This window comes from Triticum dicoccoides, chromosome 3A (assembly GCF_002162155.2).
Source record: "Triticum dicoccoides isolate Atlit2015 ecotype Zavitan chromosome 3A, WEW_v2.0, whole genome shotgun sequence".
Lineage (NCBI taxonomy): Eukaryota > Viridiplantae > Streptophyta > Magnoliopsida > Poales > Poaceae > Triticum > Triticum dicoccoides.
The window spans coordinates 356,422,203-356,448,379 of NC_041384.1; the positions used below are offsets into that span (position 1 = coordinate 356,422,203).

General features: G+C 46.2%; 1 long non-coding RNA gene across 1 annotated transcript; it reads right to left on the reverse strand.

Moving 5' to 3' along the window:
* Positions 1 to 20,941: 20,941 nt before the first annotated feature.
* On the reverse strand, positions 20,942 to 22,159 carry LOC119271565. The gene is made up of 2 exons (XR_005134612.1): positions 21,863 to 22,159; positions 20,942 to 21,368 (listed from the first exon to the last, which is right to left on the reverse strand). It is a non-coding gene; the product is annotated as an uncharacterized LOC119271565 (long non-coding RNA).
* Between the last annotated feature and the right edge of the window lie 4,018 nt (positions 22,160 to 26,177).

The following is a 26,177-nucleotide window of genomic DNA, read 5'->3' on the forward strand; positions in this document are numbered from 1 at the left end:
ACACCGACCACATCAAGCCGGCAAATCCGAAGACCCCAATGTACCCCGATGTCGATGACCCTCAAGTCCGTCTACGTGGTGATGCGCCAAGTACTTTTATCGCCATCTTCGGAATCGCCAAGAACGCCAAGACCCCTTTGTGGATTTCGACAAGTACAAAGACCGCCGTCGAAGACCCCGTGGATGTCAAGTTCCTTGTCGTGACCCCGAACATCTACGGAAACTTGTGCGACTAAGAATGTGAATGACTACCATCGCCAATATCGCTAGTACCACTACCATCGCCGAGGATCGATAGTACCACTACTTCCACTACCGTTGCCGCGAGAAGGACAACTTCCCACAACGACTCATGAACAACTACTTCCACGACGACCATGTACCACTACCGTCGCGAGAACGCCTACTTCCTTTACCGAACTCGAACCACTCCGTAATTGCACTTTTGGAATGTATAACCGCCGGAACGATGCCCGTGGACCGTATGCATGTGATGTATTCTATGAGATGCCCATGTTTGCGCCTTGGTCGAATCGCTCTTGCTCGGTCCTCCTCGTTTGCCGCTAACCCATGGGAACCCGGTTACCGGGATCACCCCACCATCTTGCATGACACGCTCACGTCACATTTCCTTTTTCACCGGTATCTCCATGAGCTACTGGAACCAACATGTTGTCGTGGCACCCCTTTCGTTTCCGCCACGATGACAAATGCTTCATAACATGCTCTTATCAACATTTTCATAAAATTGCTTAAAACTTGCACATGTCATCCTCATCATGATAATAACATTTAAATTGTTTAAAATTGTTGTTTGCATTTAAATTGCTAAATGCATATGGGGATTTACCGGTATTGTTGTTTGATGTTTCCGGCCCCATTTAAATTGCTTAGATGTGTAGTTTACTTTTGCCTCACCTCTTGCCATGTTTAACAACATTTAATAATGTTGGTTACATAAACGAGAGCAAACTAAATAATTGATGTGGTGTTTCGTCAATATGCAACTTGTTACATATTGAGCTCCACTTAACTTGTAGTGTTGTTTGTGCACTTTGCCATTCCATGCCTCTTTAAACCGGAGATGCATCATACTTGATTGTGCATCATGCCATGTTTATGTGATGGTTGTTTACCATGTTGTTTGCTTCTTTCCGGTGTTGCTTCTTCTTGTTAGTTCCGGTAACGTCGCGTTTGTGAGGATCCGTTCGACTATGTCCATTTGTCTTCTTCATGGACTCGTTCTTCTTCCTTGCGGGATCTCAGGAAAGATGACCATACCCTCGAAATCACTTATATCTTTGCTTGCTAGTTGTTCGCTCTATCGCTATGTCGCTCTACCTACCACCTGTTATATCATGCCTCACATATTGCCATGTCAAGCCTCTAACCCACCTTTTCCTAGAAAACCGTTGTTTGGCTATGTTACCGCTTTCGCTCAGCCCCTCTTATAGCGTTTCTAGTTGCAGGTGAAGTTGAAGATTGTTCCATGTAGGAACATGGATATGTTGGGATATCGCAATATCTCTTATTTTAATTAATGCATTTATATACTTGGTAAAGGGTGGAAGGCTCGGCCTTATGCCTGGTGTTTTGTTCCACTCTTGCCGCCCTAATTTCCGTCATACCGGTGTTATGTTCCTTGATTTTGCGTTCCTTACGTGGTTGGGTGTTATGGGAACCCCTTGATAGTTCTCTTTGAATAAAACTCCTCCAGCAAGGCCCAACCTTGGTTTTACATTTGCCACCTAAGCCTTTTCCCTTGGGTTCTGCAGACTCAAGGGTCATCTTTACTTTAACCCCCGGGCTAGTGCTCCTCCGAGTGTTGGTCCAAACTGGGCGATGTTTGGCGCCCCCTGGGCAACCAGGGTCTATGCCAACCCGATGTCTTGCCCATCCGGTGTGCCCTGAGAACGAGATACATGCGACTCCTACCGGGATTTGTCGGCACATCGAGTGGCTTTGCTGGTCTTGTTTTACCATTGTCGAAATGTCTTGTAACCGGGATTCCGAGACTGGCCGGGTCTTCCTGGGAGAAGGAATATCCTTCGTTGATCGTGAGAGCTTGTGATGGGCTAAGTTGGGGCACCCCTACAGGATATAAACTTTCGAGAGTCGTGCCCGCGGTTATGTGGCAGATGGGAATTTGTTAATATCCGGTTGTAGACAACTTGACACTTGACTTAATTAAAATGAATCAACCGCGTGTGTAGCCGTGATGGTCTCTTTTCGGCGGAGTCCGGGAAGAGAACATGGTCTCGTGTTATGCTTGAACGTAAGTAGCTTCAGGATCACTTCTTTATCACTATAGCTTCTCGACCGTTGCGTTGCTTCTCTTCTCGCTCTCATTTGCGTATGTTAGCCACCATATATGCTTAGTGTTGCACCTCCACCTCACTAACCTTCTCCTACCCATAAGCTTAAATAGTCTTGATCTCGCGGGTGTGAGATTGCTGAGTCCTCGTGACTCACAGATACTTCCAAACAGTTGCAAGTGCCAATGATACCAGTGCAGGTGACGCAACCCATCTCAAGTGGGAGCTCGATGAAGATCTTGATCGTTTTTTGTTTCATTTTCATGTTGATCTGTAGTGGAGCCCAGTTGGGACGATCGGGATCTAGCATTTGGGGTTGTCTTCTTTTATTTTGGTTCCATAGTCGGGCCTTTGATTGTACTTTGGATGATGTATGATTTAATTATGTATTGTGTGAAGTGGCGATTGTAAGCCAACTCTTTATCCCTTTCTTATTCAGTACATGGGATGTGTGAAGATTACCCCTCTTGCGACAAGCCTACCATGCGGCTATGCCTCTAAGTCGTGCCCCGACACGTGGGAGATATAGCCGCATTGTGGGTGTTACAAGTTGGTAATCAGAGCCATCCCCGACTTAGGAGCCCCCTGCTTGATCGAATCGTTGACGTTGTTGAGTCTAGAACAAAATGTTTCGAGTCTTAGGATTATATATATATCGGAGAGTAGGATTCTTTTTACTCCTCGGTCCCTTCCTCGCTCTAATGAGGCCTCCTGACGTAGAAGTTTTGACTCTCCTCTCCTCAAATTTCACGAATTTTTTTTAGGATCACGCGGGTATCCTGGAACCGTTCTGATAGTCTTGTGACGAGAACATTGTTCTTGGTGCCTCCTGACATTTAGGGGTTGTGGCAGTGTCTTGGGGAGTTGAGCTCCAAGGTGTTTTCATCACAATTTTATCGTTGCAGTTCTGGAATACCTAAGTTCGCGGACATCGAAAATCTCTTTTATGCAGTTGTTGGTGAGATAACCTCGACGCCACCCAGTACTGGGGCGGGAGTTCGGGAGTATTGCCATAACTCGTATAACGGATGCTTTTCGAAGGTTGAGGTACACGATTTCCGAAGGTTTCTTGGTTATGTGTTGAAGGATGGATACAGCTGGATGTAGGAAGTGTTAGTTTGGGTGAGATATTATGCTTCCCCTGTATCCCCAACACCTGATTGCATAACCAGAAAGTTTCGGGAGTTTATAAGTGGGGATTCAAGTAGCTCCTAGAATAATCTTTCCAACAGACACATGATAAGATATGGGATCTATCATATGTTTGTTTCCGGCTTATTTTGCAAGCCAATCTTTGTTTTGTTTTCAATTGTGGTATTCGAGTTGCTTCAATGTCAAGTGTTGATTCCATACCTTTTTCCTAAGCAGTGTTCTCATACTTCTATGTGAATACCAATCCTTCTTGATCATCGAGGTTGTCATGTTAATTCTTTTCCAACCGACGTGTTTCTCTTCAAGTGGATCCGATCATTTCAACATTCGCGAGATCAAATTCTCAGTTCTTTGCAACAGTGTTTGTTTCATCCGTCCCAAGTTTGCCTTTGTTTTTTCCGCCCACCCAACCCTTTTTCTTCAAGGACTCAGATTTCTTAATCAATTATCCATTTTATTCATGTGAAGCCTCTTCGTTCTTTTCTTTCAATGTTTTTATCCGATGATTCTCAGGAATATACTAGCGGAGCTTCAAGTTTATTATTCTTCGTTTTTTCTTCTCCGGTGGATTCAATTCAAGATTTGTTGATCATATCCTTTTTCCTCGTTTCAAATATTTTTCCATACCGGTGCACTTCGTAATTTTTCACTTCTTGTTATTCATTTGTTCTGGAGTGCGGAAGATATCTCAGAAGGCTCGTCTTTTCATTCAAAATCCGTTCAACCTATTTCGAGGTTGTTATCTCATTCAAGTCATTTAATTCAACTGGTGCAATCTCTCTTTTAAATCGTTCAACAGTGTATCTTTTGAGTGGGCCCTAACCCACAGGTCTTTTCCCATGATCTTACCTGACTCTTCTAATTTTTCCGGAGCTATCCTCAAATTCTTTTCCAAGTTTGACGTAAGAATGGATTGTCATCAGTCATATGTCTTTCTTCAAGATCTTTCAAATTCTTTTCATCGTTGGATCTACCTCTTCGCTTTTGATTCTCCCGGAGTGTCTAAACAATTCATGGTCGTGTTTCTCATCGTCATTCTCAGATTTTGAAGACCGAAGAAGAGTTTTTCCTCCAAATCTTATTCGTTCTCTCATAGATGCGTAGTTCAAGCTTGATGCCATCCTCTCATAACTGTTTTCGATTGTGAGAATTCTTTTCACCCATCCAGAGCAATTCAGGAGTCTTTTCAGTTTGATTCTCCATAGCCCATCATCTCAGAATTATTCATTCCAGCTTTCAACTCTCGTTCTCCAAATCTTACCGGTGCATCGCTCAAGTATTCCGTAGTCAGCTTGTGATCTCTTTGCTCCCATATATTTATATTCCCTCAAGTATCTCCATTCATTTTCTAATTCCTCCCGGTGATTCGTTCTCTTTTCTTCATTCGTTTTCAATTCTTATGGTGGTTCATTCAAGATTCCTCCTCTCTTAGTATCATATCAATTCATTCACTGTTTCCAAACCCCACCAATGGATCCATCAAGACCTTCTCAAGTTTGCGCTATATCTATCTTAATCTTTTTTACGAGAATAAGTAGTATGCCAAATCCGTTGCTTGTCATAAAGTTAAATTGATGAAGGATAAACATACAGTAAATATTATTGTTGTTTCCTTGAGGTAATTCAATTCTTTTCTTCCGGAGTTTGTTCACGATGAGTGAATTATCGGTTCAAGTGCTTCATACTTTTCCTGGAGTTCCAAGATCTCTCAACTATATCACCATGAAGATTCATGTAAATCATTGCAAGGCTTCACCTTGTGTTTTCAATTTCTCTTCCTTCCTACCATTTCTTTTATTACCAGAGTTCTTCATGGAGACTCTACATGGTGGTTCGTCAAGGATTCTTTTCATTTTTAAATTGTTCTTCAAGATATCTCTCGAAGTTATGTTCTGCCAAGCTATACTCAAAATTTAACAGGGTGCTCAACACATGTTTTGTTTTGATGAGTTCAAGCATTCTTCATCTTCCATTCCATAGTGCAATTCTTTCTACCGTATCAGTTGAGGTGGTGTTATGTCATTCTTGACAATTTGAGTTCGTGTTTCATGATTCACATGTTGTCAACAATGAGGTATTTTAAATCCATCAATTTCTTTATGGTGCTATCTTGGAAAAATTCACCTAAAGCCTTCCATTGGGAATGTTGCTATCATGGTGTTTGTCAATGATCCAAGTTTCTCCTTCTCTTCTTGGTGAAAGAGTTTTCATCTTCATGTTTCTCTCAAGCAATCAATTGTTTTCTGTAGTGGCATGTATTTGAAGGAAATATGCCCTAGAGGCAATAATAAAGTTATTATTTATTTCCTTATATCATGATAAATGTTTATTATTCATGCTAGAATTGTATTAACCGGAAACATAATACATGTGTGAATACATAGACAAGCAGGTTGTCACTAGTATGCCTCTACTTGACTAGCTCGTTGATCAAAGATGGTTATGTTTCCTAACCATGGACATGAGTTGTCAATTGATTAACGGGGTCACATCATTAGGAGAATGATGTGATTGACATGACCCATTTCGTTAGCTTAGCACCCGATCGTAGTATGTTGCTATTGCTTTCTTCATGACTTATACATGTTCTTATGACTATGAGATTATGCAACTCCCGTTTACCGGAGGCACACTTTGTGTGCTACCAAACATCACAACGTAACTGGGTGATTATAAAGGTGCTCTACAGGTGTCTCCGAAGGTACTTGTTGGGTTGGTGTATTTCGAGATTAGGATTTGTCACTCCGATTGTCGGAGAGGTATCTCTGGGCCCTCTCGGTAATGCACATCACTTAAGCCTTGCAAGCATTGCAACTAATGAGTTAGTTGCGGGATGATGTATTACAGAACAAGTAAAGACACTTGCCGGTAACGAGATTGAACTAGGTATTGAGATACCGACGATCGAATCTCGGGCAAGTAACATACCGATGACAAAGGGAACATCGTATGTTGTTATGCGGTTTGACCGATAAAGATCTTCGTAGAATATGTGGGAGACAATATGAACATCCAGGTTCCTCTATTGGTTATTGACCGGAGACATGTCTCGATCATGTCAACATAGTTCTCGAACCTGTAGGGTCCGCACGCTTAACGTTTCGATGACTATTATATTATGAGTTTGTGTGATTTGATGTACCGAAGGTAGTTCGGATTCCCGGATGAGATCGGGGACATGACGAGGAGTCTCGAAATGGTCGAGACGTAAAAATCGATATATTGGACGACTATATTCAGACATCGGAAAGGTTCCGAGTCATTCGGGTATTTTCGGAGTACCGGGGAGTTACGGGAATTCACCGGGAGAAGTATTGGGCCTTATTGGGCCATACGGGAATAGAGGAGAGAGGTCAAAAGGAAGGAGGCGCCCCCCCCCCTCTGGTCCGAATTGGACAAGGGGTGCAGCCCCCTTTTCCTTTTCCCTCTCCCCCTCTTTCCTTCTCTCCTACTCCGGAAAGGAAAGGGGAATATCTACTCCTAATGGAGCAGTTGGTAGTCTCCGCTGGTCAATTTTCGTCCCACCACTTTCGTCCGGGTTTTTTCATAGGTTAACCTTCGTAGATTATTTTTTGTTCCGTCCACCAACTCCCCTCCGTTGGTTTTACGGTCGCGATAGAACCGGCGGACTCCCTCTGTCAATCCCTCGCTAGCCCTGCCTCGTCTCCCGTCTCCAGTCGCACCCGCCGCCACACCTGGCGACCCCTGCGCAGCACACCCACGCCGCCAGACAGCCCCACCACCCATACCTGCTGTCCCCTGCGCCACCCATTCCTGCCTCGCCCCGCCCACCGCCTCCCCTTCACGCCGGCGCGCGCTCGCCTCGCCTGCACCGGTCGCCACGGACCTCCGCCGCTGCCGATCTGTGGGAGGCCGCCGCACAACCCCATGCACGCCTCCGCCTCCACCGATCCTAGGGAGGGTGCCGCCGATCTCAGGAAGGCTGCAGCGGATCAGGTCTGTCTACACCCTAAACCCTTCGTCCATCTCTCTATCAATGACGCCGAGGAGTTTGAACTCAGCGCTCAACCTCGTCAAATTGATGCGGTGGCTAGCTTCTCCCTGAGAAGATGATGTAGGCGCTGACCGCTTTGCCATTATCGCCGACGAGTCTGAGCTCGCCCCGCCTCAACTGCAGGGAGAATGTCTCCTCAAAATGGTGGGGTTGTGGCTGCGGCGACACACTCCTCTATTTGTTTTCCCGGGATGCCGACATCGGAACCGAGGGCGGGGCGACTGCGAATGGGGCCCGATGACAACAGGAACGGGATCCGGTGGTGTGCTAGAGTGGCGAGGGGTGGCGGTGTCCTACATCCCTGCCAAATCTTGACCCCCCCCTTGTTGTGTAGTACAGTAGACGGGGTGCAGCCTCCCTGTCGTGCTCGGTTGCCTTCGGTGCAGGCTCTGATTGTGTACGGATGCCCATGGTTTCTGTCTTGATTTAATCACATCTTCAAGTGAGGTGATTGTGCTTCTTTGTGTTCTCAAGGAAGTCGACCTGTGTTTTCACTTTTTGTGCAGGTTTATTATGTTGATGGAACTACCACCATGTCCACCCACGAAAGGAAGGCCAGCATAGACAACAGATGTTCTCTCACCATCAGTGTTTCATGTTCTCACTACCAGCATTTCAGAGGCCACTTGTGACGCTGACACACATTGTCTGTATACATGTGGTATGTACCTGACTTATTCAAGTATGCAACTACAGGACTGAGCCAGATACGTTAAATAAAAGGTTTTATGATATTAAGCATTAAATAAAAGGTAAACATGAAGCTCTTGCATCATTCCCCATAATGATTCCTACAAATTTTCCTGCAGAACTACTACATATTAGTTTTGAAGTAAATACTCCATCCATCTACTAATAAATGGCCATTTCATATTTTTATAGTATCTAACTTTGACAATTGATTATACCAACAAAATATGAGTTATATGCCATTGGATGCACATTTGAAAGATTCGATAATATATTTTTATGACATACAACCCATATTCTTATGAAATGGGTGCAGATGCGTAATTTTGTTGGTATAATATTGTCAGGTTTGACTCACTTGTTCTCACTCTGCAGAATATCAAGTTTGATGACGATGATGATTGAAAAGAAGAGGATGAAGCACGTAAGTTTCCATCTGAGCTTATATTCATATGACTGCTACCTAGATGTACTGACTATTGTAGCCTGTACCTTGACTAAAAGTGTTTATGTTTGCTCATATTGATGAGTCAAATAGAACAGTACTATTAATTAGTTGAGGGGCAGAGTGGTCTCTCTGATTGTCATGATGATTGCAACCAAAACTGAGATAAATAGATCTCCAATGCAGGGTCTTGATATTCTTGAAGGCACTAGCTAACTGAACTTCTGTTTTTCATCCTTATATCTACAGTAGAAAAATTGGAGTTCGGGGTACGGGGGTGAGGGAGTCCTAGATTAGGGGGTATCCGGACAGCCGGACTATAACCATTGGCCGGACTCTTGGACTATGAAGATACAAGATTGAAGACTTCGTCCCGTGTCCGGATGGGACTTTCCTTGACGTGGAAGGCAAGCTTGGCAATACGGATATGTAGATCTCCTCCCATTGTAACCGACTCTGTGTAACCCTAGCCCCCTCCGGTGTCTATATAAACCAGAGGGTTTAGTCCGTAGGACACAATAACAACAATCATACCATAGGCTAGCTTCTAGGTTTAGCCTCTCTGATCTCGTGGTAGATCTACTCTTGTACTACCCATATCATCAATATTAATCAAGCAGGAGTAGGGTTTTACCTCCATCGAGAGGGCCCAAACCTGGGTAAAAACATCATGTCCCTTGTCTACTGTTACCATCTGCCTAGACGCACAGTTCGGGACCCCCTACCCGAGATCCACCGGTTTTGACACCGACATTGGTGCTTTCATTGAGAGTTCCTCTATGTCGTCATCATCAAGCTTGATGGCTCCTTCGATCATTGTTAGCGATGCAGTCCAGGGAGAGACTTTTCTCCCCGAACAGATTTTTGTATTCGGCGGCTTTGCACTGCGGGCCAATTCGCTTGGCCATCTGGAGCAGATTGAAAGCTACGCCCCTGGCCATCAGGTCAGGTTTGGAAGCCTAAACTACACGGCCGATATCTGCGGAGACTTGATCTTCGACGGATTCGAGCCCCTGCCGAGTGCGTCGCACTGTCACGATGGGCATGATTTAGCTCTGCCACCGAACAGTGTCCTGGAGACCGCACCTGCAGCCGCTCCGACCTTTAATTCAGAGCCAACTGCGCCATCCGAGGGCGGGTGGTTAGACCTCTCGGCGGAGGCAGCAGCCTCAACGGAGATCGAACCGAACACCAACCTTATCCTTCGCGAGGCCCGTGACTCCCCATCGCCGGACTCTCCTCCGGACTCTGGACCATCCGCACCCCTGCCAATCGAATCCGATTGGGCGCCAATCGTGGAGTTCACTGCCGCGGATATCTTTCAGCACTCGCCCTTCGGTGACATACTGAATTCACTAAGGTCTCTCTCTTTGTCAGGAGAGTCCTGGTCGGATTATGACCGGCAAGATTGGGATGCGGACGACGAAGAAATTCGACGCCCACACACCACCCACTTCATCTCCGACATGCTTGACTTCGACTCCGAAGACATCGACGGTATGGACAACGATGTAGGAGACGAACAGGAACCAACGCCTATAGGGCACTGGAAAGCCACCTCATCGTATGACATATATATGGTGGACGTACCCAAAGAAGGCAATGGCGACGGAACAACGGAGGATGACCCCTCCAAGAAGCAACCTAAGCGCCGGCGTCAGTGGCGCCGCTCTAAGTCCCGCCAAAGCAAAAACGATGATTCCGGCACAGGAGATAATAACACCCCGGACAGTGCCGAAGACAACCCCCTCCAGCAAGATTCAGCACAGGAGGATGGAGAAGACAGCCCTCATGAGAGAGCGGCAGATAGAGAGGAAGAGGATAATAATTACATACCTCCCTCCGAAGACGAGGCAAGCCTCGGCGACGACGAATTTGTCGTGCCTGAGGATCCCATTGAGCAAGAGCGCTTCAAGCGCCGGCTTATAGCCACGGCAACTAGCCTTAAGAAAAAGCAGCAGCAGCTTAGAGCTGATCAAGACTTGCTAGCCGACAGATGGATTGAAGTCCTTGCGGCCGAGGAATATGAACTCGAACGCCCCTCCAAAAGCTACCCAAAACGCAGGTTGCTACCTCGATTAGAGGAGGAAGCATCTAAACCTACGTCCCCAGTGTATGACGCGGCTGACCGGCCACCTCGTGGCCGCAACAGAGAGGCCTCTCGGCCCACAACTCAAGCCGCACCTCGGCGCCACTCAAAAAATACCAAGGCTCGGGGAAACGCGCTAGACCTGCGAGATATATTGGAGGACAAAGAAAGGCAAACAAGATCGATCTATGGATCGTGTGGGCGCCCCACGACACGAGACGATAACCGTCACGCAGGATACAGCAAAAGTAAATCCGGCCAGGTCGAACACAACAGACAAAAGTCATTCGAGCTGTGTCATGATATAGCCCAGTACAGAGGCACCACGCACCCTTTATGCTTCACAGATGTGGTAATGGATCATCAAATCCCAGAGGGTTGCAAACCCGTGAATATCGAATCATATGATGGTACGACAGATCCCGCGGTATGGATCGAGGACTATCTCCTTCATATCCACATGGCCCATGGTGACGATCTACACGCCATAAAATACCTCCCACTCAAGCTTAAAGGACCAGCCCGACATTGGCTCAACAGCTTGCCAGCAGAATCCATAGGTTGTTGGGAGGACCTGGAAGCCGCATTCCTCGACAACTTCCAGGGCACCTATGTGCGACCACCAGATGTTGATGACTTGAGCCACATAATTCAACAGCCAGAGGAATCGGCCAGGCAATTCTGGACATGGTTCCTAACTAAGAAAAATCAAATCGTCGACTGTCCGGATGCAGAGGCCCTTGCAGCTTTCAAGCATAACATCCGCGACGAGTGGCTTGCCCGGCACCTTGGATAGGAAAAGCCGAAATCTATGGCAGCCCTCACGACACTCATGACCCTCTTTTGCGTGGGAGAAGATAGCTGGCTAGCTCATAGCAATAACATGTCAAAGAGCCCTGGTAATTCGGATACCAAGGACAGCAATGGCAGGTCACGTCGCAACAAGCACAAGCGCCGCATTAATAGCGACAATACCAAGGATACGACAGTTAATGCCGGATTCAGAGGCTCTAAGCCCGGTCAACGGAAAAAGCCATTCAAAAGAAGCACTCCGGGCCCGTCCAGTTTGGACCATATACTCGATCGATCGTGTCAGATACATGGCACCCCTGACAAGCCAGCCAACCACACTAATAGGGATTGTTGGGTGTTCAAGTAGGCCAGCAAGTTAAATGCCGAAAACAAAGACAAGGGGCTACATAGCAACGATGAGGAGGAGCCCCGACCACCGAACACCAGACGACAGAAGGGGTTTCCCCCACAAGTGCGGACGGTGAACATGATATACGCAACCCACATCCCCAAGAGGGAGCGGAAGCGTGCGTTAAGGGACGTATACGCGTTGGAGCCAGTCGCTCCAAAGTTCAACCCATGGTCCTCCTGCCCGATCACTTTCGATCGCAGGGACCACCCCACTAGTATCCGCCATGGCGAATTTGCCGCATTGGTTCTAGACCCAATCATTGACGGATTTCACCTCACTCGAGTCCTTATGGACAGCGGTAGCAGCTTGAACCTGCTTTATCAGGACACAGTGCGCAAAATGGGCATAGATCCCTCAAGGATTAATCCCACAAAAATGACCTTTAAGGGCGTAATACCAGGTGTAGAGGCCCATTGCACAAGCTCAGTCACACTAGAAGTGGTCTTCGGATCCCCGGATAATTTCTGAAGCGAGGAGTTAAACTTCGACATAGTCCCGTTCCGCAGTGGCTATAATGCATTGCTCGGACGAACCGCATTTGCAATATTTAATGCGGTGCCGCACTATGCATACCTCAAGCTCAAGATGCCAGGACCTCGGGGGGTCATCATAGTCAATGGAAACACAGAGCGCTCTCTCCAAACCGAGGAGCACACTGCGGCCCTCGCACCAGAAGTGCAAAGCAGCCTATCAAGGCAATTCTCCAGTCCGGCGATCAGATGTCCGGACATCGTCAAGTGTGCCCGAAGTAATCTGCAATAGGACCGCCTGGCACGTTCTGAGCTCGGATAGCAATGCGGCCCCTACCCCAGCCCCATCCAAATGGTGACACACGTGCCATGCATACACAATTACGCATTAAAAATACCATGGGCACAGGGGAGGGGCACGACTACGGCACGCCCCGAAACGCGGCTCAACCGCACTAGGTGCTCCCTACTTTGTCATTTTTTCTCTCTTCCAGGACTTCACTCTCTGGAAGCCCCGTCCGGCAATATAATCGCCGAACACACGATGCAAGGACCAGGGGGGCCGGAAGCTACGTCGCATCATGGAACTCCCAGGTGGTCTCTATAACGAGCAAAATACCCACTTTCACTACCATTCCGCAGCTTACCCTTGGAAGAGACATGGCAAATAGTCCCATTTTCTACTTATCGCACTACTTGTATCGTTTTTGCTTCAATGCATCTTTTCGAATAAACAATGCATAGCTTCAGTCTATTTTTTGCATTTTTCTTTTATATATGTGTTCATTAATGACACCTTGCAACCGTACACTTTGGTACGGCCAATACACCAGGGGCTTAAGTACCCCACAATATGGTGTGAGAAGTCTGAACACTTTCACAAGTGCGGCACCCCGAACTTATAGCATTATATGCATCGGCTCCGAATCATGTCTTTGGTCAATAGTTGGGTTTGCCCGGCTCCCATGTTTTGGTACCTTATGTTCCGCTATATCGGCTAAGGTAGCACTGGGAGAACTACTGCGATTGTGCCCCGGTTCAGCTGGGCTAAGCACCTCAGTAGAGAAAGCTAAAACTGACTGTCATGATAGGGCGAGAGCTGGTCGCTGTTTGAGAGGTTTCGAGTCCCTAAAGACTTATGCCGCTTAGGGCGAGGAGCCGGCTTTGTCCGGCCTAGGCGTGTATAGCGCCCCGAACTCGGTCTTCCGAACACTAGGGGCTTCGCCAAAATTTAAAATTATAGAATTCTCTGGCTAAGTGAGAGTGATAACGCATTATATTCCGGTTGCCTTGTTCGTTGTGCTGAGCACCTCCCTCGAAGGACCCAAGAATGGGAAAAGAGTGCTCAGGTTTATCCCGAACACCCCAGCACTCGTGGCATGGGGGCAGAAGCCGACGACTCGCCATCTCTCAGATTTAATAAACGCTCGTATAGAAGGTAATATTTTAAATTCAAACAAGAGTTGCATAGCGCATATGAAAAAGTTTTCAGTGTACAGGATCACAAATGCGAGTTCACTCAAAAATTACATCCTGGGAACATTCATCCGCCACAAGGCAGGCACCCTTCAGGACGCCCTCATAGTACATCTCGGGGTTGCGATGCTCCTTGCCCTGTGGTGGCCCGTCCTTCACCAGCTTCTCAGCATCCATCTTGCCCCAGTGTACTTTAACACGGGCAAGCGCCCTGCGGACGCCCTCGATGCGGATGGAGCGCTTGATGACTTCAAGCCACGGACAGGCATCCGCCAGCCGCCTCACCAGCCCAAAGTAGCTCCCAGGCATGGCCTCTCCAGGCCACAGCCGGACTATAAGACCCTTCATGGCCTGTTCGGCCACCTTATGGAGCTCGACTAATTGCTTCATCTAGTCGCGCAAGGGCACCGGGTGTCCGGCCTTAGCATACTAAGACCAGAACACCTTCTCCGTCGAGCTCCCTTCCACGGCCCGGTAGTAGGTGGCGGCATCTGACACGCTACGGGGAAAATCTGTGAACGCTCCTGGAGAGCTCCGGACTTGGGTAAATAACAAGTAATTCACTTTCACGTGTTTGCTTTGCATAATGAATGCCTTACCCGCCGCTATCTTCTTCATCGCCTCAATTTCCTGGAGGGCTTTTTGGGCTTCGGCCTTGGCGGACTTGGCGCTTTCAAGGGCCGCTGCGAGCTCAGACTCTCGCATCTTCGAGTCAAGCTCCAAACTCTCCTTTTTTTTCACGAGAGCCTGGAGCTCTTGCTGCACCTCCTCCACCCGCGCTTCCTGTTTCCCTCGCTCGGTGCACTCCGTGGCCGCTTTGTTTTCGGCCTCGGATAGCGCTTGCTGCAGGGTCGCCACCTCATTCGTGGCCCCTTCCATAGCCACAATGATCCTGTCATTTTTCGCAACCACATCTTTTTAATATACTTACACAGGGTATTACTTACCTTCTTTCTCCTCGAGCTGCTTCTTGGCAAGGCCGAGCTCTTTCTCGGACCGCTCGAGGCTCTGCTTCAACGCATCGACCTCCGCAATTAGTGCGGCAGAGGTCAGCAGCGCAGCCTGCATACCCATATTGACATACTTATGTTAGACTCCTGTGTTTATTATTAGATCCTCTATTCGGCTTTTCTTTGTGAACACCAAACAGAGCATCAGGGGCTACTGTCTACGCGGTAATATTTTCATATATTTTTTACGTACCTCAAAGCATGTTAGAAGGTTGGCACAGGCTTCAGTCAGCCCGCTCTTGGCGGACTGAACTTTCTGGATCACCGCACTCATAATAGTGCGATGCTCCTCGTCGATGGAGGCGCCGTTAAGCACCTCCAGCAAGTTATCCGGTGCCTCCGGTTGGACGGAGGTCACCGGCGCGGTAGGCTTGCCCTTCTTAGTGGGGGGCCGCCTGCCGGAGTCCGGAACCACTGAAGGTTCCGGTGTGATGTTCCGCCCAGTGCCGGACTTGGAGCCCTTGGGAGCCTTGCTCCCCTTGTGCCTGCAGTCCGGAAGGTCGCCTTGCGGCGCCTCCAGGACCACCTCCCCCCGGCTTGGAACCCTTTGGGATAGCACCTCGGCGTTATCCGTAGGGCGAGGGGTGGAAGCGGCCAGAAGCGAAAAGCTATTCACATCCGATGAATCCAAGGAACCACTCGACAATATGTCGACTTGGGCCCGGGGCGGACTGCATGATTATATTCGGCATTAGGAGAAGCTGTGCAATAAAGGAACGCTACGAGTCACTCTAGTGTCCGAATACTTACGACTTCGCCAGGGGCTTGGCCCTGGGCGGCCACTCCTCTTCGTCGTCGGCGGTGTTGGTGGAGTAGTCCGAAGGAAGGGTCCTTCCCTTCTTGGACCCTCCGGCCTCCCCCGTTGGGGCGACCTTCCTTTTCTTTTCTCCCCCTGCTGGAGGGGAAGAAGCCTCTTTTTCCTCCTCCTCATCTTCATGGGAGGAGTGTGCCTCGGAGTCATCAGACGACGAGTCCGACACCACCTGGCGTCGGGAACTCTTTCGGGTTCCCGTGGCCTTCTTCTTGGCCTTCTTCTTCGGCACCACGTAAGGTGCCGGAACCAGCAGCTTCGCCAAGCGGGCGTCTGCTGGGCCTTCGGGCAAAGGAGCCGGGCAGTTGATCTGTCCAGCCGTCTCCTGCCAGTCATGTCAAAGGTATGGGAGCTTAGATCCCGCATAGAGTCAAACTATGAAAAACGAGTATCCTGTAAGAGGTAAAAATAGCTTACCGCGCTGGCTTGGCGCTTCGCCCAGAATCAGCGATCCTCGGTAGTGGGAGGGGGAACCTCGGCGCCCTTGAATAGCACCTTCCAGGCATCCTCATGTGTTGTGTCGAAGAGCCTGTTCAGAGTTTGGTGCTGGGCCGGGTCAAACTCCCACAAGTTGAAAGCCCGTCGTTGACACGGGAGGATCCGGCAGATGAGCATGACCTGGACTACGTTGACGAGTTTGAGCTTCTTGCTCACCATGTTTTGAATACATGTTTGGAGTCCGGTCAGCTCTCCCGAACTACCACAGGACAGGCCCTTCTCTTGCCAGGAGGTGAGCCGCGTGGGGATGCCAGATCAGAACTCGAGGACCGCTGCCCATTCGGGGTCACGTGGGTCGGTGATATAGAACCACCCCGATTGCCACCCCTTTATGGTCTCCACGAAGGAACCCTCGAGCCATGTGACATTGGGCATCTTGCCCACCATGGCGCCTCCGCACTCCACCTGGCGGCCGCTCACTACCTTCGGCTTGACATTGAAGGTCTTCAGCCATAAGCCGAAGTAGGGCTTGATGCGGAGGAAGGCCTCGCACACGACGATAAACGCCGAGATGCTGAGGATGAAGTTCTAGGCCAGATCGTGGAAATCCAGGCCGTAGTAGAACATGAGCCCCTGGACGAATGGGTGGAGAGGGAATCCCAGTCCGCGGAGGAAATGGGTAAGGAACACTACCCTCTCATGGGGCCTGGGGGTGGGGATGAGCTTCCCCTCATCTGGGAGCCGGTGCGCGATGTCGTCGGGCAGGTATCCGGCTCTCCTCAGCTTCTTGATGTGTCCCTCCGTGACGGAGGAGACCATCCACCTGCCTCCCGCTCCGGACATGGTTGGAGAGGGTTGAGGTGGGAAGTGCGGACTTGGGCGCTGGAGCTCGAGTGTGCGAAAATGGATGAGCAAAGGAGGAAAAAGCCGTGGATGAAAAGGTGAATCCTTATCCCTTTATATGGGCGGACGAAACTATGCGTCCCCACCAGCCTGGTAAAACTCGCTTATCCCCCAAACACCGTAATCAATGGCACGGTTGGGTTACCCACGCCCGTATTGATGAGAATCCCGTGATAAGGGGACACGATCTCTGCTTTGACAAGACGTGCCAAGGAAACCGCCTCGCAAAACGCGCTAAGGTGGGACAGTAAAAAACGATTCGAATAAAGGCTTGCCTGTGGTGTGATGTCACACTACAGAATACGTCAGCAGATTAGATTTGTTGAAATGTTACTCTCTCCCTCTACGGTGGTATGTGGAACTTGTTTTGCAGAGCCGAACACGATCCTTGTGTTCAAAATCTTCTATGAAGTATTCGGAGGAGGAACCCGCCTTGCAATGCCGAAGAAAATCTGCGCGCCGAACTCGTCGTCATTGAAGCCTGGTTCAGGGGCTACTGAAGGAGTCCTGGATTAGGGGGTATCCGGACAGCCGGACTATAACCATTGGCCGGACTCTTGGACTATGAAGATACAAGATTGAAGACTTCGTCCCGTGTCCGGATGAGACTTTCCTTGACGTGGAAGGCAAGCTTGGCAATACGGATATATAGATCTCCTCCCATTGTAACCGACTCTGTGTAACCCTAGCCCCCTTTGGTGTCTATATAAACCGGAGGGTTTAGTCCGTAGGACACAATAACAACAATCATACCATAGGCTAGCTTCTAGGGTTTAGCCTCTCTGATCTCGTGGTAGATCTACTCTTGTACTACCCATATCATCAATATTAATCAAGCAGGAGTAGGGTTTTACCTCCATAGAGAGGGCCCGGACCTGGATAAAAACATCATGTCCCTTGTCTCCTGTTACCATTCGCCTAGACGCACAGTTCGGGACCCCCTACCCGAGATCCGCCGGTTTTGACACCGACAGGGGGGTTATTCACATTGGTTCCCTTTCCATGTGGTGTTCTTCCATCCATTCCCTTCCTTTTCTATAGTCATGTTTTTAATCAGTTCAATAACCACAATCAAAATAAACAATGTATATGCAGATTGTGGTATAGTTCTAGGTAAAAATGGATCTATTGTTCTATACCTATTAAATTGTGGCACAATCTCCCTATTTCCGGCCCGCCGAGGGTTGTTGCAGGGAAGACCCCCCCCCCCCCCCCACGCCCGCGTTCGGCATCACCCATGGTCGAGAAGACCGAGGACGCCAATGACCCGGCACCTTCAAGTAAGATGGCGTTCTACCATCCTTTCTGCTGCAACTTATGGTCATGAGTTTTGAGAATCGATCTCGAACATTTGCAATTAATAAAATATTTATATTTTAGCTAGATTTTGTTTATTCGGTTTCAGATGGTTTTCCCTTGGTATTTTAGAACATTTTGGATGTTATCTCTTTAGCTCACAACCCACCTTTTGTTAAAGGAAAACTCGATGTTTCAATTGGATATGCCCTCTATTTCACTTTGGTTTATTAGATCATGTAATTGATAAATTTAATGTCCTAAAAGAAGTTTTAGGTATAGGAGATAGAAAGTGAGGGGAATTGTTTTTTACTCTTTCCTATCGAATACATATATGTTAACCATGAATCAGACATGTGCGCGCGAGGGGGGGAAGAGTAGAGAAACATTTCTATTCAAACATTGATATTTTTCATGCCTTGGACAAACATTTCTATTCATATTTTTATTTTCTGTGTAACACATGATCGTGACGCATTCGTGGTAGAGCCCGGGATGAAGGGCGAGTCCAGTGTAAAACCAGGATCTTACTGCTAGAATATACAAATACGAATATGTGTCAGCCAGTGTTTCAAAACAACAACGGGACATGTCGTCATTGAATCCCTCTGCCGTCCAGTATTTTTCCCTAAATCCTTGCACCCTCTCTCGGTGCAAATTATAAACATCATTGACACTCTCTTGCTGGCCACTCTCTGTTGCAGGAAGAAAGATGACCAACACTATCGTGAAACCTAGGGTCGCGCGTTGGTTGCACCACATGCACGCTGACCATGACAAGTCCTTTCACCGCATGCAAAAAATATATGGACAAACAACCCCTCCCTGACATGGGCTACAACAGTGTTGTCAAGTCATCTGTGCCTCCATTGGAAAGGTTCCTATGACCAGCCTTGTTTTGTCTTCTGGAGCAGTCCAAAGACCATGACCAAAGCCTCTAAACAATCTGCCTAATTAACCCGCGGATGCAAATACCCTGTTGCTGTCATTTCTTCACGCGAATCTTCAGGTCGCTAGACACGTCCAATAAGAGGGTGTCGGGACACCCGGGTGCCGTAGCACCTTTCCGGATCTGAAAATACTGACTATGTCCTATGTTTCTACCTTGACATATCTTGTAACTTTTTTGCCTCCTATTTTGCATATGTAGCAATAGTCATAGCTTATGCCCTTGAATCAATATTTGCCACTACTGACAATTTGCAGAGGCAGTCTGCTAAGAGGAATATGGTGGAAAGAGCAGGCGAGTCGAGAGAAAGCATTTTCTTCTCCCAAGGTAATTTACACTATCATAGTTCTACCGGTTGTGACTTTGTTACATACACACCTAGACCACCCCACACCGCCACCATAGTACACGGACGCCACTCACCGGCGGAGGGCAAAAGGCTCCTCTTACCATAAAACATGCCCCTGGGTAGGAAGGTGGCCTAGCCGGCCACAAGCAAAAATGGGAAGGACGCTTGCAGACACTGGCCTCGTCGCAGTGATTCATCATTGCAAGCAGTTAGTGATAATCTAGAACTGCTAAAAACAAACCAAAGGTAAGTTGACAAATGCATAAACTGATTACAAATGCATAAACTGCTCGAGCGACCTGAAGATTCCTGCTCGAGAGAGTTTTGATGCACCGATGAGTTCTGCAAAATCATTTGTCCATTGGTAAGTGGTAGGTTATGTGCCACATACTCGATATGCTGCTACATCCTTGCTACTATAAATACCAGTTTGGAACCTTAAAACTTAGGTTATTCTTGGTCTACTGTTTGGAAATTAAAGGGATTATTGTAGCATTGAATGTATTAATCTGAATCTAACTCTGATCTATCGGCTCAAGCATTTGAGTCAATTCTTGTTATGGGTGGGGTTAGAGCTCAGATGTGTGGCAACCGTGTTTCTTGGCCATTGAATTGGATAATTATCGTGGTTATAATTTTTGACTAACACATGCGTAAGGAGTTCAAGATTGGTTTTCTGATCTACATACTGATTGATCATTACTATATTTTGGCAAGCATTAATTTTTTTCCTGCATATAAAAAAGTACATATGAAGGAATATTTTATGAGCGATTCAACGCCTTTTGATAGTATGCAGAAGTTTATGCCTACACTATTCTATTTTCCTCACCTAAGATCGATGGCATAAAGGCAGATGATGATCTTGCAACATCGAGGCATGCATGTGATTGTGGTTAACACCTGAACTTGATTCAATCATGGCAAGAGCTTACATCCATGACATCATCATCCCCAACCCTCTTAATTTTATCCATTTGTTTAGGTGTCAAGAAGTTTGCCATTTGGGAAAAGTCAAGTCCAGGTGGAGACTCTGTTGTCCAAGAACTCTGCCGAGGAACCTAAAAGAGGTCAATCATAAGTTCCAGGTGAATTCCACTAACCAACCCTTTGTACAAAGAATTTCTAGAATTGATGAGAAAGTGTAACATGCCAGGCACACTATGGAAGAGATGGCGTTCCCAGAGATGTGAATCAAACGGGTGCGACATCGAGAATAGTTCGAAGTCTGTGAACTTGTTCGTCCTCTAAGTAGACTCATCCTTCACAAACAATGTTTTGTACAGATCAGCATAATAAGCACCAACTGTAGCTTGACCACATCATGGAGAAGAAAACTTTGTTTGACTAAAGAAATCTCAGTTCACTTTGGTGACACAATTTGAAATCACCAAACAGTCCAACAAGATCAGATACATAAAAAACTATCTTTCCCAACACCATAAATCTTTAATCTCACAACACTGATTCAATCAAATGATATCCTTTGTTCTTCAAGAATTTTCCTTTATTATTCTTTTGATACTATCTCCAAACTTTGTGACAACATGATCAGATAGTAGAGAAAAGCTAACAGATATTTGCTTGGATTACCCAACTACACTGTAGAATCTGATCTGGAAGACACATCCACACCTCATCGTGTGGTACCCGGAAAATACTGAAACTCTTTCATGCCATGAAACTAATACTCAATGTGACTGCATGTTGAGCTTTGCCCACCTACTTTTGGGATGGTTGCCCCAACTCTTTCACGCTGAGTTGCAAAAACAAGAAAATATAAGATCAAGAACAATAACTGAACAAGTGTGAATAAGGGGAAACTTCAGAACAGTTAAAAGGAGTTTCAAGCACCAATAGGATGTGAAAATAGCAAACCTCATCCAGACTCATCTCTTTGGTTCTAACAGTTGCATAACTCTAGGGGTCCCTAACGGCTCCGTACATCCCAGTCATAGTGAAATTTTAGTTTTCCGTTAACAAATATCTTTCAGGGAAGTGACATGACCACACATGGCCATTGCTAAACTTAAAATGAACCTCGGGATTGTCCAAGGTTCCACCAAGTACACAAATTTTAGGTTCCCCTTAACAAACATCTTTCAGGGAAGTGACATTACCACACATGGCCATTGCTAAACTTAAAATGAACCTCGGGATTGTCCAAGGTTCCACCAAGTATACAAACGACACCTGAACGGGTGCTGAAGGGCACATATCAGTACGACCCGTGTGGGGTTCGTGGATTACCCTTTTTTGCGAGCTCCGAGGACGGCGGCAATGGCCGAGACAGCCTGCGCTTCTGTGCCATGCACTACGGCTTCTGTCGCTCCAGAGCGGGTCGACGACGATGTTTGGGAGGGGGGGGCTTGTCGGAGGCAGAGGAGGGGAGGGCACAAGCAAGGAGAGCAAAGGGTAGGGCCTTCCCATTAAGAGGAGGGGCCAGCCGACGCCGTCAAGGGGAGGGGGGCGCCATGGATGGGAGTAGTTGTGACGGGAGAAGGTGAGAGGAGCGTCTCTGACCTCTGAGTGGAGAAAGAGGGGAGTGATAAGTTTTTTTTAGTTTGTGTAGATGGGGAAAATTTTGATTGGTCTCACTTTTGTTTACATGTTTATAATATATAAAATGTCATTTATATGTTTATATATTTATATGCTTCACTTTTGTGGACAAGTGTTTCAACTGATGGGTTCAGATGATGCTTTCAAAATGTCGACTGGCGCTGGCACTTATGTAACAATATCATCAAGTTTTACTCAACCACCAGATGAGATGCATAGGAATAATTGTTCTTCTTTGTATGTGTGTTGCACATGATAATACAATACAAAAGGTGTACTTTTATATATATTTATTTTTAAGAATGAGATATAGATGGATTATGCCGGCGTTTAAAAATAATCCATCGACAAGGGTCCCAAGGTGACATCGTTAGGAGGGGGCGAAAATTCAACGAGTTTTATAGAGCCGAAAATCCAAAAATTGCTTTTGGAGCTTGGCCTCCATGGAGGCCTTCAAAATAATAAAATATATCATATTTTTACATTTCAGAAAAAATTGTAAAAAAAAATACAGACATACATGGAGGCATAAAACACATGTGTGTAAATTTTCTGGGCCAAATACGTTGAAATAAGGGTTGTGCAAAAAAGACAAATCTATGGCCTTTTAACACATGATACTATTCATCCCAGAAGTCCATGAATTTGTTCTTTTCACAGAGATCGTATTTCAAGGTATTTCATCCTGAAATTATACACACATACACATCACATCCTTATATACTTGGAGGCCTTCAAAATAATAAAAAATATCATATTTTTACATTTTAGAAAAATTTGTAAAAAAAATACAGACATACATGGAGGCATAAAACACATGTGTGTAAATTTTCTGGGCCAAATACGTTAAATGAGGGCTGTGCAAAAAAAACAAATCTATGGCCTTTTAACACATGATACTATTCATCCCAGAAGTCCATGAATTTGTTCTTTTCACAGAGATCGTATCTCAAGGTATTTCATCCTGAAATTGTACACACATACACATCACATCCTTATATACTTGTACAATTTTTATCAGTTTTTTTTTAAACCAAAAAATATGAATTTTGAATTTTCCAAAAAAGGCCTTCATGGGGGCCGAGCTCCAAAATGCCTTTCTCCAAAAAAGCATGCAAGTGATGCCCATAAGAAACATAAAAAGGAAAAAAAAATGTTACCCACGGGATATTTATTTTTATTGTGATTACCATTCTTTTCTTTTGTCCTATTAATTTTTGTATTCAGGTGATTTTGCGCATTGCTTTTTTTAGGGTTAAATGACAGTGGGAGAGGCTCCCACTGACTTTGTATTAACTCAGATCACAAGGTTACATACTTAGAAGGGTGGGGTTAAGGCCCCCAAGCCAAATCTAAGACCAACAGAAAACAAGAAAAGACATTAATCTGTGTAGAGTACAATGGCAGATCACAAGCTTTGGAGGAACGTGGAGATGAAGGGGTGTAGCTCTTGTTTTTTTTGCGCATTGTGGTACCATAACGACAGATTATTGTCTACACCCCTAAAGATATTACCATCATTGATTGACTGCACCCCTAAAGATATTACCATCATTGAATCAATCACGTCTGTTAAAAAAACAAGTTCGCAAAACATCAACATTGCCAGTGAAATGGATTTCAATCATTTTCCCTTTGTTATCTTTTATATACATGCAAATGTTAACACTCGTTATGTTTATATATAATACCAACAAAATGTTTAAATGGCCGTGGTTAATATTCTCCGTTACACATTTTAAGACCTTCAACATTAAGTATTCGTGTTAACTACATGTGTTGCTTGTGGAGGACGGATATAATTTGAGAAAAAAGTTTTTATTATACTTGCTCAAATTTCAAGCAAATAAAGCTAAGAAAATATTTCTAATATTATGTGAGAATTTCTTAAAGGCATGAAGTAGACCTTAATTTGTAATAGATTCTTAGTTGGATCATCGCCCTTATGTATGCATCGTCAATTTGCTTCTTTTTGATCTATTTACATTGTGAGAAAAGTGGACTTTAATTATTAACCTATTATGGTTGTGCTATCTTGTTGTCTATACATGTGAAACTTAACAAGTGTTTATATAGCTCCAGCAAAATATTTCAAAAGCCCGTGGCAACGCACGGGCATTCTACTACACACTTGGCGCGCTCCCTCTAGGGTCGACCTCTCCCTCCCTCCTTTATATACGGGGGCAGGGGGCACCTCTAGACACACAAGTTGATCAGTTGATCTCTCCCAACCGTGTGCGGTGCCCACTTCCACCATAATCCACCTCGATTATATCGTAGCGGTGCTTAGGCAAAGCCCTGCGTCGGTAGCATCATCATCACCATCATCACGCTGTCGTGCTGATGAAACTCTCCCTCGAAGCTCTACTGGATCGGAGTTCGTGGGACGTCATCGGGCTGAACGTGTGCTGAACTCGGAGGTGCCGTACGTTCGGTACTTGGATCGGTCGGATCATGAAGACGTACGACTACATCAACCGCGTTGTGCTAACGCTTCCGCTTTCGGTCTACGAGGGTACGTGGACAACACTCTCCCCTCTCGTTGCTATGCATCACCATGATCTTGCGTGTGCGTAGGAAATTTTTTGACATTACTACGTTCCCCAACAGTGGCATCTGAGCCAGGTTTTATCCGTATATGTCATATGCACGAGTAGAACACAAGTGAGTTGTGGGCGATATAAGTCATACTGCTTACCAGCATATCATACTTTGGTTCGGCAATATTGTTGGATGAAGCGGCCCGGACCGACATTACGCGTACGCTTACGCGAGACTGGTTCTACCGACGTGCTTTGCACACAGGTGGCTGGCGGGTGTCAGTTTCTCCAACTTTAGTTGAACCGAGTGTGGCTACGCCCGGTCCTTGCGAAGGTTAAAACATCACCAACTTGACAAACTATCATTGTGGTTTTTGATGCGTAGGTAAGAACGGTTCTTACTAAGCCCGTAGCAGCCACCTAACTTACAACAACAAAGAAGAGGACGTCTAACTTGTTTTTGTAGGGCATGTTGTGATGTGATATGGTCAAGACATGATGCTAAATTTTATTGTATGAGATGATCATGTTTTGTAACTGAGTTATCGGCAACTGGCAGGAGCCATAGGGTTGTCGCTTTATTGTATGCAATGCAATCGCTCTGTAATGCTTTACTTTATCACTAAGCGGTAGCGATAGTCGTAGAAGCATAAGATTGGCGAGACGACAACGATGCTACGATGGAGATCAAGGTGTCGCGCCGGTGATGATGGTGATCATGACGGTGCTTCGGAGATGGAGATCACAAGCACAAGATGATGGCCATATCATATCACTTATATTGATTGCATGTGATGTTTATCTTTTATGCATCTTATCTTGCTTTTATTGACGGTAGCATTATAAGATGATCTCTCACTAAAATTCAAGATAAAAGTGTTCTCCCTGAGTATGCACTGTTGCCAAAGTTCGTCGTGCCAAGACACCACGTGATGGTCAGGTGTGATAAGCTCTACGTCCATCTACAACGGGTGCAAGCCAGTTTTGCAAACGCAGAATACTCAGGTTAAACTTGCCAAGCCTAGCATATGCAGATATGGCCTCGGAACACTGAAACCGAAAGGTCGAGCGTGAATCATATAGTAGATATGATCAACATAGTGATGTTCACCATTGAAAACTACTCCATTTCACGTGATGATCGGTTATGGTTTAGTTGATTTGGATCACGTGATCACTTAGATGATTAGAGGGATGTCTATCTAAGTGGGAGTTCTTAAGTAATATGATTAATTGAACTTTAATTTATCATGAACTTAGTCCTGGTAGTATTAGCATATCTATGTTGTAGATCAATAGCTCGCGTTTAGCTCCCCTGTTTTATTTTTGATATGTTCCTAGAGAAAACTAAGTTGAAAGATGTTAGTAGCAATGATGCGGATTGGATCCATGATCTGAGGTTTATCCTCATTGCTGCACAGAAGAATTATGTCCTTGATGCACCGCTAGGTGACAAACCTATT